Raw genomic sequence first — 12,422 nt, forward strand, 5'->3', positions numbered from 1 at the left:
CCTTGATTAGTTGTCCTTATTTCAAAAATCAGGGGGAACAAAAACTTTTTCTATAGACTAATTAAGGTGAATTGCCTTGATCTGTTTGCTATGATGAATTGCCTTGATCTGTTGGTAGATGAATTGTCTTGATTTGCTTGTTGAATTTTGTCTTGAGCTACCTCATAGAACGACACCCCTAGTGGTTAAACAAGCAACTCACCAAATAAAACACATGTGTGGCTTAGGAAGAATTGTTTTCCTTCTTACTACATCAAACCTCTCTCCTGATGACAACATGGGTGTGCCATCTTGATTTTTTCTCTTTGTGGTACAAGATAGCTCAATCATCCTTAATTCACAACTTGGTGATCTCAATGCATGGATCTCATCTGTGCATCTCCCTCTACAATTTCCACATCCTGCATGTCTCATTCTACCCTTGCATCACATATATTCAACTTGATCTTATACCCTATCCAATGATTCAACTCTAGATCACTTCCTTCACTTTTACCTCTTGCTTTTATTCAAGTTTAATCTTCACAAAACCAAGAGTGGGAATGATGGATACATTTTGTAGCCACCATCTACCCTTGAGAACACTCCTCCCTAAATTAGTTTCCCTCCTCAAAAATCCTACAGTTTTCCTTCTCTAGTTTTGATCACAAAACTACTTCTAGTTTTATTAAAACTTTCCAAGATTTCTCTTCAAAGAAAACAAGGAACTGAAATGGGTTTTGTTTTTCATCCCATTTCTACCAAGTATTGATTTATAAAACATTATCTCTATTTTGCTTTGTTTTAACAAAAAGCTTGTTTATGGTACCTATACCATTTCTTGTTTCCCTCTTGATTTTTTTTTACCTTTGAGAAAAACTCTACCTTACTTGAGAAAGTAAGTAGAATATTTTGAACCCCTATGTTCCAACTAGTTTTATCTCAACACTTTCAAACTTCATTCCACTTGAGTTCATTCCCAATTGTCCCTAGACAATTGAGGTGTTTCAAATAATTTTCAAACAAGATCTTTTTCAAATGACAACTCTTACACATCTTATGCACATCTCTGATCCACCACATTGTATCCCCTCCATCCTCCAATTCTTGATCATGTAGATGATCATTTGATACTTTCAAATCACTTCCCAATTGACCTCTTATTTGAAGAGAAACTTATATTTCCTCGTACCTATCTCACCCCTCTATTCTCTTCCATCATCATTCTTGACCTCATGAATTGATGAATTGATGTCACCATATTCATCATTGTTATTGTATCATTATATCCATCACTATCCTTCTAAACCTTAGACTCTTTACCACTTGAAGGAACCTATTTTCTTTGCATAACACAAGTGGTGTCGTGTGTCTTGCTTAGGCACTTGGGTACCATGTGTCTCATCTTGTTTGGAATGGCCAAGTCTCAAAATCTTGTGGCGGCCATCTCCAAAATAGCTTGCACATGAAAACTTGTACACCCCCATCACCATCACGCTCTTCCTCCATCTCTAGCTATTTTATATTTTCCTACACATCATCTAAGCCACCATCTCGGCAAGGAATTATGTAGCTCCTCCATGATCTACATGCATGATGGGAACTCCCTTTTGATGAATCATTTTTGCATGACATAAGAATGGAGCCGGCCATTGTATGTGCATGCAAATTTCGGCCAGCCCTCTTTTCCTCACTTCCTTCCTCCACAAGGCTTACCTCCCAACTACCCCAATCACTAAATGGGCAGCCACCCACCATAGCCAATGAAAAAAGGAGGCAGCCACCCCTCTCCCTCTATAAATTGGCCCTAGCCAGCCACCACCTCCCCTTTGGCTTCATTTCCTTCACTCTCCACTCCCCCACACTCTCCCCCTACCTCTCCCCACGAGCTGCTGCCCCTCCCAAGCTTCATGGCCGGCCATGGCCATGGAAGGCACTCCAAGATGAAGCTCCCTCCTCCCTCAAGCTCCTCCTCACCATAAGAGCCTCCCTCTCCTTCTTCTCCCCAACCCTAGATGGTTTTCTCTCCTCTTCCTCTTCCTCCATTGCTAAGATTGGATCTTGATGCAGGTGCATGTTGGTCCAAGCATGGAGAAGCTTGAGCTATCCTCAGATCTGAAGTTCTTGAGCAAAGTTCGTCCAAATCCTTGCAGTAATTTCTGCTATCTTGCTGTTTCAGATTCTGGTACGAACTTGTAAAATCCACCAAATCTCGTGCGCAGATCCAAATCGAGTGATTCAAAGTTCCGCAGATAGATACGGAAAATATCTACAAATTGGCGTTGGTCTCATCCTCAAATTCGTTACGGATTGTCCATGGTAAATAAAGTTCTGTAAACATGCCGATTCACTGTTTGTTAGATTTGCTCCGTTTTACGAAACCTTTTTGAGCAAACTCAACTGTAGGTGAAAGCCCTCTTCAATACCTTCATTTTGGCGGTGGTTTCACTTCGATTGACCTCCTGAAACTGAAATGGTTCACATATCAAGATCTGGTCAGATCTGGCTTTGTCGAATTAAACCAGGAGCTTGGAAACGAATTTTGGAGTGAAACAAGTTGGGTAAGAACCACCTATTCAATACCTTTCAGATGCAGCTTACTTCATATTTTTATGAGTTGTGTACGATTTTTGGTGAATTAAACTTGTTCTGTGTGTCCTACAGACATGGCTGTTAGCTTTTAAATCATCAAAAATCCATTTTTGAACCTAATTGTGTGATTCCAATTCGGTAGGATTACTGAATGTTTTCTTAATCATCTCAAACAAGTTTCAAACATTTATCTGTTGTGTAAATCTAGAGAGAAAGAAAATGGTACAGACATGCAGTAAACTTGTAAATCCATTTGTGAGAGTTTCAGAAACAATTTGAACCCAAATCCAATTGTGTATGCATCTCTGTTTAATTACCTTTCAAATGCCTATGGCCTCATATTTTTAGGATTTTTCTACGATTTATGGCTTACAGATCTTGTTTTCTGTACAGTCAGATTCAAACAAATTCCTAAAATTGTAGGTTTAGTATTTTTGGGTGATTCCAATTGGGTTAGTCTTGTATTAGTACTGGCTATCTAGGAAAAATATTATTAGTCTCTGTTCATACATATTTGTTGCTGTTAGTGATGTTTATGTGTGGCATGCATTGTTGAAGCAAAACTTTTCGGTTTATTTAAAACCCTTGACCAACTCTTTTTAGTAGAGGTGGGCAACCTTTGTTTTATGCTTGCAAAACAAAACCTCTTCAACCTAACTTTAGCTCTTTTGTTTTGCTTAAGTTTTCAAATGACGTGGTATATGGTTTGCTTCCTATTTTTGTATAATGATAAGTGAGCAAATTAAATTAGGAAAACTGTTTTCTACTTTTCCAAAAATGTTTGAAAATGTTTTGTGAATGTATTTGATGTCAAACTAATGCTCTTGTCCTCTTTATGATGTTATATACCAGGGGGTACTTAGCTTGTTCCATGGTGGTACCTAGAGAGGCAATTGCTAAGTCGTGGCACTCTCATACCTTTACTAGGTAAATAAATGGGGTTTTCTAAATTAAAAATCTTAAAGTTGTTTTGTGGTATCTATAGGTCCTTAGTATGTTATACCTTGGCTGCATGGTTATTTGTTGATTGATTGAATGTTGTCTTGTTGATGCAATGTGATTGATTGCGTTCCTTTTATATTTTCCGGCGATAGATGCGAACAATTCCGGAGAAGAAGAAGAAGTGGAATCGGATGAGAAGATTATTTATATTGTTGGAATTCTTATATTGATGGAATTGAAGAAGTACAGGGACAAATAAGCCAAGGCAAGCCATTTACTTTGACTCTTTGTTGTCCATGTTCTTGGTTGAGATCTTTCTATCCTTGGTCTCTTGATTTCTTGCGTCTCCTTGGGTTTGCTTAACTTGATTCTTTTACATACTTGCCACCAAGTGTGTAATGTCCCCTCTCGATATATTGCGTACTTGCTCTAAGTATGTGAATCACATTTCACCACCTTTTGACACCCTAATTCTAGTAAACACTTGGGATAATATCATTAAAATTGCTCTACTTTTTGATCATCTCCATTCATGCTCAATTGGAGTATGGATGACCTTGACACCCCTTCTTGTTATGATGGCAATCATTATGCTATTATACATCTTAGTTCACACATAAACTTTAGGTTGGGAAAACCCTCAAGGTTTTACCTTGTTGTAAAAGTTTTTGTTAAAACCTTGGGTATAATGTTATGCCCAAGTGAGAATTTGAGAAAGGAAAGGATTTGGTAAAAATGATGGGAATGAGAAAGTGGTTGGGGTATTACGAAAACTTTGGCGCCTAAGTACTCACCCATGACAACAAACTAGCGCAACCACATTACTCCAACATGGGCACGGGGCTTAGCTCGACGTTCGTTCTCTTTAGCATGAGGCACCGCATAACTATACAAGGGTACGGATACCCCCGAGTCCGGGTTGTCGAGGTTGGGACAATAGTATAACGGGAGGCCTTCGGGGCTGACCCGTCCGGAAGACACTATGGGTCTCCTGGCTTGGCGGTGGAGCCACGCTCAAAAGGAGGTGAGCTGCCACGGTGCCGGGGAGGTACATACTCCATAGGGTAGGACCTCTTGCTAATTAGAATGGGCGAAAGGCTTCGACTGGTTATCCGATACCCACATACTTTCGTATGATGGCCCGGGGATGATCCCGGCGGATTTATCAGATCTTGTGGGGAAAGTGTGCAAACTCTGCAGAGTAAAATCTATTCGAATAGCCGCGTCCGCGGTCATGGACGGTTGGAATGGCTGTTGCTTAGCCTGATGTGTTTTGTTTGTGAAAATGTTTGACAAAGGAAAGAAACGGGTTTTGTGTTGGAGTACTTGGAGTACTGGTAAAATGGTTGATGACCACAATGAGGTGGTCGGAAAGGAATTGATAAAAATTGGGTCTACCCTTCCTAAGCGTTTATGTCGTGAAAGATCTTCCTAAATTAAGTCTAGTAGTGAGGTCTTAGATATATTCTCTCATCTCCTTCACCCATGAAGTTGAGATGCTAACTCCACTAAAACACTCCTTCTCTTCTACATAACATATTCTTGTTATATAAGTGGTCATTCCCTCTTGATCTCCTAGTTAGTCCTCGGTACCTTGTTCTCCTTGATATGTTACTTTGTAAATGGTTTGCGAGTACAATTCCAAATGTACTCACGGCTTTGTCCCGGGCTATTTACTTGGCCAGACTTGAAGGAGTTCGACAGATGAAGAAGGAGTTGGCGACGTCTATGCGAGCTAGGAACGTCTTCCCGCTCGCTTGCTCGTAGGGTTATGGCGGATGACTTGGGTACTCGCGCCGCTGAAGTGATGATGCTACTCCGATGTTTAGTTAGGCCCTTCGAGGCTATTATGTAATTATCGGTCATGTGACCATGTTGTAATTTTCTTATTCCGCTTTGTAATTGGATGGTGTAATTTGATATCAGTTCGGTTATGTGTTCACGGCGCACTGATCATGGGATCGTGAACTGTATACATAACAGGGAATTTCGGACAGCTAGTCCGGGGTCCCCACAGAGCTGGTATCAGAGCTATCCTGACTGTAGGAGACCTTAGTTAGCATGGACGTTAGTTAGGAAACAAGTACTTGGGAAAAACTATTTACGAAACAAATTCTTTTTTTTAGTCGGAAGTATAGCTTCTACTCCTCTTATTTATTCAAAGCTTCTAAATTCTTACCTCTCCGCTTTATAAAAAGGTTTGTAAATCCTTACTCTATTGTCTCTTCCACTTCAAACCTACATATTGGACGATGTCCCAAAACTCAGACCGGAGACTCGAACTCAAAGATGGATCAATCCCTCCGGAAGACTCAAGTACCTCCAACCGCAGCTAATGAAGATTGGATGCCGACTTAGCCGTGCTGATGTAGGGATGATAAAATTATATCCTTGGTTGTCACCAAAGTATGTCAAAGATCTGACCTTGTTCCTCCGTGGACTTGCACCTTTTTGCAGTCGTCTGGGATCAAGTCCTCAGTTTCTTGACTAGTAATTTTTAGGCCAGCCACGAGAAGATATCGACTTCGGGAGCACCTCAACAGCTACCTCTTCAAAGACCTCATGTTTCCGGGATGTCGAGACTAGAAGTTCTACACAGTTTTCTCCTCCGCCTCAACATCAATGACTCAACACCCGGCCCCTTCACCACCAAATGCTACAAGGATCCAAGTTGAAGTCGATGCCAGCAAGATGAAGACGTCGACATATGTGACCAGCCCCAAACCTATAGGATGGATAGGAAAAACTCAATCTCTTCGATTGAGCTATCCCCACGTGTTAGGTATCTCTAGATACTTAGAGTGCCTTGTTTGGTATGCTGATTGCTTGTAGTTCCCTAGTGTGCTGCCTTGAGTGGTTGTATCTGTTTGTTGTGTGCATGTATGTCTTGCTATTTAGACGTTCCCGTCCTTTTTAATTGTTTGAAATTTGTAAAACAGAAATTAAAAATGGAAATCTGCCAGTGTACTGTTTTGCTAATAAAAATAGTTTGATAGCTCCGATTGATGTGATTCCAATTGCACTAAAACCAGTATGAAATTATCTTTCAGATGCCACTGACCTTGTATTTTTAGGATTTTTGTGCGATTTTTAATAAATAAAACTCGATCACTGTTTCTGGTTAGTATTTTGAGTCTCAAAAATTGAAAAATAAATATTTTTGAATGATTCCAATTGTGTTGATCTTGTTTTGTTACTGTGCATCTAGGAAAAATACCAGTAGCCTCTGTTAGTTTTATTTTGACTCTGGTTATGGTTGTATGGGTGTCACATGCAATGATAGGATTAAAGTTTGCCTCGCCGATGTTTTGCTAACTATTAGTTAAATTGGGTAGACTAACGAAAGACTCTAACTCTAAACCTGTTGGAAGTTGTTTTTCAACCGTCACGAAAACTAACCCGACCCCTATCTACGCTGACTTCCTTCAAGATCAGCTGGAGCATCTCCACTACGCCAAGAAAGAAGAAGCCCTACCTTCAAGAGTGACTGCACCTCTACGAGAAGACATGCTAACTTGGTCTAACCTTGGAGTATACTCGCGCTAACCGCGAGGATATCTTTTTGAAACTACCCTCGAACACACCGTCTAACAAGTTGAGAGAACAATAGCGTCAAAGCCGAGCTACACCACATGGTTCATCTGGTCCTCATCAAATGAAGCTTCTGAAGATACTCCAAGACTCAAGACTTTAGGCGTAGTTTACCCGCTAACTTCTTAGTTGCTACCGAAATCAGCACCGACCCTCAAGCTGAAGATTGTCTTCGACGACCCCCGTTGCTGCTTCATATGGGTACCAACCAGGCGTTTCTTCAACTTTCTAACTCGCCGCGCGTCCCATATGGTTCGGTTAACACCGTGAGTGCCTCTTGAAGTGGTGGTCCGCACGTCGCCCCCGAAGATTCTTCAGCCGAACAAGGAAGACCGATGACTTCTTCCGAAGCCCCGGACAGAACTACAAGGCGAAGCTCCGAGTTTTTCCGAGAACCCGATGAAAAATCTTAAGGGTGGAAGACTTCGTCTTCCACTAAAATCAAGCTAACTCTAAAAAGGTTTTCAGCCCTGCTCAAGCACCGTTGGGTGCACTAACCCTCCCACAGTCTTGAACCTCCGCCAGGATCGTGAAGAAGCTACAGATCCAACACCCGCATGGAGTAGTCAACCTCTTCATGAAGCTCGCCATCGGCCGAAATCCAACATGTCTCCCGGAAGATGAAGCAAACGACTTTCTCTACAACGGCACGTCTACAGAAGAATGGAGTCTGACTTTGGTTAGACTTTATAACCCCTCTAGTTCTACACCCAGTAATCTCGGGACGAGATTATTTTAAGGGTGGAAGATCTGTAACACCCCAACTTTTTCAACCTTGATTAGTTGTCCTTATTTCAAAAATCAGGGGGAACAAAAACTTTTTCTATAGACTAATTAAGGTGAATTGCCTTGATCTGTTTGCTATGATGAATTGCCTTGATCTGTTGGTAGATGAATTGTCTTGATTTGCTTGTTGAATTTTGTCTTGAGCTACCTCATAGAACGACACCCCTAGTGGTTAAACAAGCAACTCACCAAATAAAACACATGTGTGGCTTAGGAAGAATTGTTTTCCTTCTTACTACATCAAACCTCTCTCCTGATGACAACATGGGTGTGCCATCTTGATTTTTTCTCTTTGTGGTACAAGATAGCTCAATCATCCTTAATTCACAACTTGGTGATCTCAATGCATGGATCTCATCTGTGCATCTCCCTCTACAATTTCCACATCCTGCATGTCTCATTCTACCCTTGCATCACATATATTCAACTTGATCTTATACCCTATCCAATGATTCAACTCTAGATCACTTCCTTCACTTTTACCTCTTGCTTTTATTCAAGTTTAATCTTCACAAAACCAAGAGTGGGAATGATGGATACATTTTGTAGCCACCATCTACCCTTGAGAACACTCCTCCCTAAATTAGTTTCCCTCCTCAAAAATCCTACAGTTTTCCTTCTCTAGTTTTGATCACAAAACTACTTCTAGTTTTATTAAAACTTTCCAAGATTTCTCTTCAAAGAAAACAAGGAACTGAAATGGGTTTTGTTTTTCATCCCATTTCTACCAAGTATTGATTTATAAAACATTATCTCTATTTTGCTTTGTTTTAACAAAAAGCTTGTTTATGGTACCTATACCATTTCTTGTTTCCCTCTTGATTTTTTTTACCTTTGAGAAAAACTCTACCTTACTTGAGAAAGTAAGTAGAATATTTTGAACCCCTATGTTCCAACTAGTTTTATCTCAACACTTTCAAACTTCATTCCACTTGAGTTCATTCCCAATTGTCCCTAGACAATTGAGGTGTTTCAAATAATTTTCAAACAAGATCTTTTTCAAATGACAACTCTTACACATCTTATGCACATCTCTGATCCACCACATTGTATCCCCTCCATCCTCCAATTCTTGATCATGTAGATGATCATTTGATACTTTCAAATCACTTCCCAATTGACCTCTTATTTGAAGAGAAACTTATATTTCCTCGTACCTATCTCACCCCTCTATTCTCTTCCATCATCATTCTTGACCTCATGAATTGATGAATTGATGTCACCATATTCATCATTGTTATTGTATCATTATATCCATCACTATCCTTCTAAACCTTAGACTCTTTACCACTTGAAGGAACCTATTTTCTTTGCATAACACAAGTGGTGTCGTGTGTCTTGCTTAGGCACTTGGGTACCATGTGTCTCATCTTGTTTGGAATGGCCAAGTCTCAAAATCTTGTGGCGGCCATCTCCAAAATAGCTTGCACATGAAAACTTGTACACCCCCATCACCATCACGCTCTTCCTCCATCTCTAGCTATTTTATATTTTCCTACACATCATCTAAGCCACCATCTCGGCAAGGAATTATGTAGCTCCTCCATGATCTACATGCATGATGGGAACTCCCTTTTGATGAATCATTTTTGCATGACATAAGAATGGAGCCGGCCATTGTATGTGCATGCAAATTTCGGCCAGCCCTCTTTTCCTCACTTCCTTCCTCCACAAGGCTTACCTCCCAACTACCCCAATCACTAAATGGGCAGCCACCCACCATAGCCAATGAAAAAAGGAGGCAGCCACCCCTCTCCCTCTATAAATTGGCCCTAGCCAGCCACCACCTCCCCTTTGGCTTCATTTCCTTCACTCTCCACTCCCCCACACTCTCCCCCTACCTCTCCCCACGAGCTGCTGCCCCTCCCAAGCTTCATGGCCGGCCATGGCCATGGAAGGCACTCCAAGATGAAGCTCCCTCCTCCCTCAAGCTCCTCCTCACCATAAGAGCCTCCCTCTCCTTCTTCTCCCCAACCCTAGATGGTTTTCTCTCCTCTTCCTCTTCCTCCATTGCTAAGATTGGATCTTGATGCAGGTGCATGTTGGTCCAAGCATGGAGAAGCTTGAGCTATCCTCAGATCTGAAGTTCTTGAGCAAAGTTCGTCCAAATCCTTGCAGTAATTTCTGCTATCTTGCTGTTTCAGATTCTGGTACGAACTTGTAAAATCCACCAAATCTCGTGCGCAGATCCAAATCGAGTGATTCAAAGTTCCGCAGATAGATACGGAAAATATCTACAAATTGGCGTTGGTCTCATCCTCAAATTCGTTACGGATTGTCCATGGTAAATAAAGTTCTGTAAACATGCCGATTCACTGTTTGTTAGATTTGCTCCGTTTTACGAAACCTTTTTGAGCAAACTCAACTGTAGGTGAAAGCCCTCTTCAATACCTTCATTTTGGCGGTGGTTTCACTTCGATTGACCTCCTGAAACTGAAATGGTTCACATATCAAGATCTGGTCAGATCTGGCTTTGTCGAATTAAACCAGGAGCTTGGAAACGAATTTTGGAGTGAAACAAGTTGGGTAAGAACCACCTATTCAATACCTTTCAGATGCAGCTTACTTCATATTTTTATGAGTTGTGTACGATTTTTGGTGAATTAAACTTGTTCTGTGTGTCCTACAGACATGGCTGTTAGCTTTTAAATCATCAAAAATCCATTTTTGAACCTAATTGTGTGATTCCAATTCGGTAGGATTACTGAATGTTTTCTTAATCATCTCAAACAAGTTTCAAACATTTATCTGTTGTGTAAATCTAGAGAGAAAGAAAATGGTACAGACATGCAGTAAACTTGTAAATCCATTTGTGAGAGTTTCAGAAACAATTTGAACCCAAATCCAATTGTGTATGCATCTCTGTTTAATTACCTTTCAAATGCCTATGGCCTCATATTTTTAGGATTTTTCTACGATTTATGGCTTACAGATCTTGTTTTCTGTACAGTCAGATTCAAACAAATTCCTAAAATTGTAGGTTTAGTATTTTTGGGTGATTCCAATTGGGTTAGTCTTGTATTAGTACTGGCTATCTAGGAAAAATATTATTAGTCTCTGTTCATACATATTTGTTGCTGTTAGTGATGTTTATGTGTGGCATGCATTGTTGAAGCAAAACTTTTCGGTTTATTTAAAACCCTTGACCAACTCTTTTTAGTAGAGGTGGGCAACCTTTGTTTTATGCTTGCAAAACAAAACCTCTTCAACCTAACTTTAGCTCTTTTGTTTTGCTTAAGTTTTCAAATGACGTGGTATATGGTTTGCTTCCTATTTTTGTATAATGATAAGTGAGCAAATTAAATTAGGAAAACTGTTTTCTACTTTTCCAAAAATGTTTGAAAATGTTTTGTGAATGTATTTGATGTCAAACTAATGCTCTTGTCCTCTTTATGATGTTATATACCAGGGGGTACTTAGCTTGTTCCATGGTGGTACCTAGAGAGGCAATTGCTAAGTCGTGGCACTCTCATACCTTTACTAGGTAAATAAATGGGGTTTTCTAAATTAAAAATCTTAAAGTTGTTTTGTGGTATCTATAGGTCCTTAGTATGTTATACCTTGGCTGCATGGTTATTTGTTGATTGATTGAATGTTGTCTTGTTGATGCAATGTGATTGATTGCGTTCCTTTTATATTTTCCGGCGATAGATGCGAACAATTCCGGAGAAGAAGAAGAAGTGGAATCGGATGAGAAGATTATTTATATTGTTGGAATTCTTATATTGATGGAATTGAAGAAGTACAGGGACAAATAAGCCAAGGCAAGCCATTTACTTTGACTCTTTGTTGTCCATGTTCTTGGTTGAGATCTTTCTATCCTTGGTCTCTTGATTTCTTGCGTCTCCTTGGGTTTGCTTAACTTGATTCTTTTACATACTTGCCACCAAGTGTGTAATGTCCCCTCTCGATATATTGCGTACTTGCTCTAAGTATGTGAATCACATTTCACCACCTTTTGACACCCTAATTCTAGTAAACACTTGGGATAATATCATTAAAATTGCTCTACTTTTTGATCATCTCCATTCATGCTCAATTGGAGTATGGATGACCTTGACACCCCTTCTTGTTATGATGGCAATCATTATGCTATTATACATCTTAGTTCACACATAAACTTTAGGTTGGGAAAACCCTCAAGGTTTTACCTTGTTGTAAAAGTTTTTGTTAAAACCTTGGGTATAATGTTATGCCCAAGTGAGAATTTGAGAAAGGAAAGGATTTGGTAAAAATGATGGGAATGAGAAAGTGGTTGGGGTATTACGAAAACTTTGGCGCCTAAGTACTCACCCATGACAACAAACTAGCGCAACCACATTACTCCAACATGGGCACGGGGCTTAGCTCGACGTTCGTTCTCTTTAGCATGAGGCACCGCATAACTATACAAGGGTACGGATACCCCCGAGTCCGGGTTGTCGAGGTTGGGACAATAGTATAACGGGAGGCCTTCGGGGCTGACCCGTCCGGAAGACACTATGGGTCTCCTGGCTTGGCGGTGGAGCCACGCTCAAAAGGAGGTGAGCTGC

At 40.4% G+C, this 12,422-nt stretch overlaps 2 long non-coding RNA genes across 2 annotated transcripts; both read left to right on the plus strand.

The window, feature by feature from the left end:
- The first annotated feature begins 2,494 nt into the window (after positions 1–2,494).
- On the plus strand, positions 2,495–3,712 carry LOC124661741. The gene is made up of 3 exons (XR_006990279.1): positions 2,495–2,540; positions 3,424–3,498; positions 3,666–3,712. It is a non-coding gene; the product is annotated as an uncharacterized LOC124661741 (long non-coding RNA).
- A 6,658-nt stretch (positions 3,713–10,370) lies between these two features.
- Positions 10,371–11,588, plus strand: LOC124661742. Its single transcript, XR_006990280.1, has 3 exons — positions 10,371–10,416; positions 11,300–11,374; positions 11,542–11,588. It is a non-coding gene; the product is annotated as an uncharacterized LOC124661742 (long non-coding RNA).
- Positions 11,589–12,422: the final 834 nt, after the last annotated feature.

This window comes from Lolium rigidum, chromosome 6 (assembly GCF_022539505.1).
Source record: "Lolium rigidum isolate FL_2022 chromosome 6, APGP_CSIRO_Lrig_0.1, whole genome shotgun sequence".
Taxonomy (NCBI): Eukaryota; Viridiplantae; Streptophyta; class Magnoliopsida; order Poales; family Poaceae; genus Lolium; species Lolium rigidum.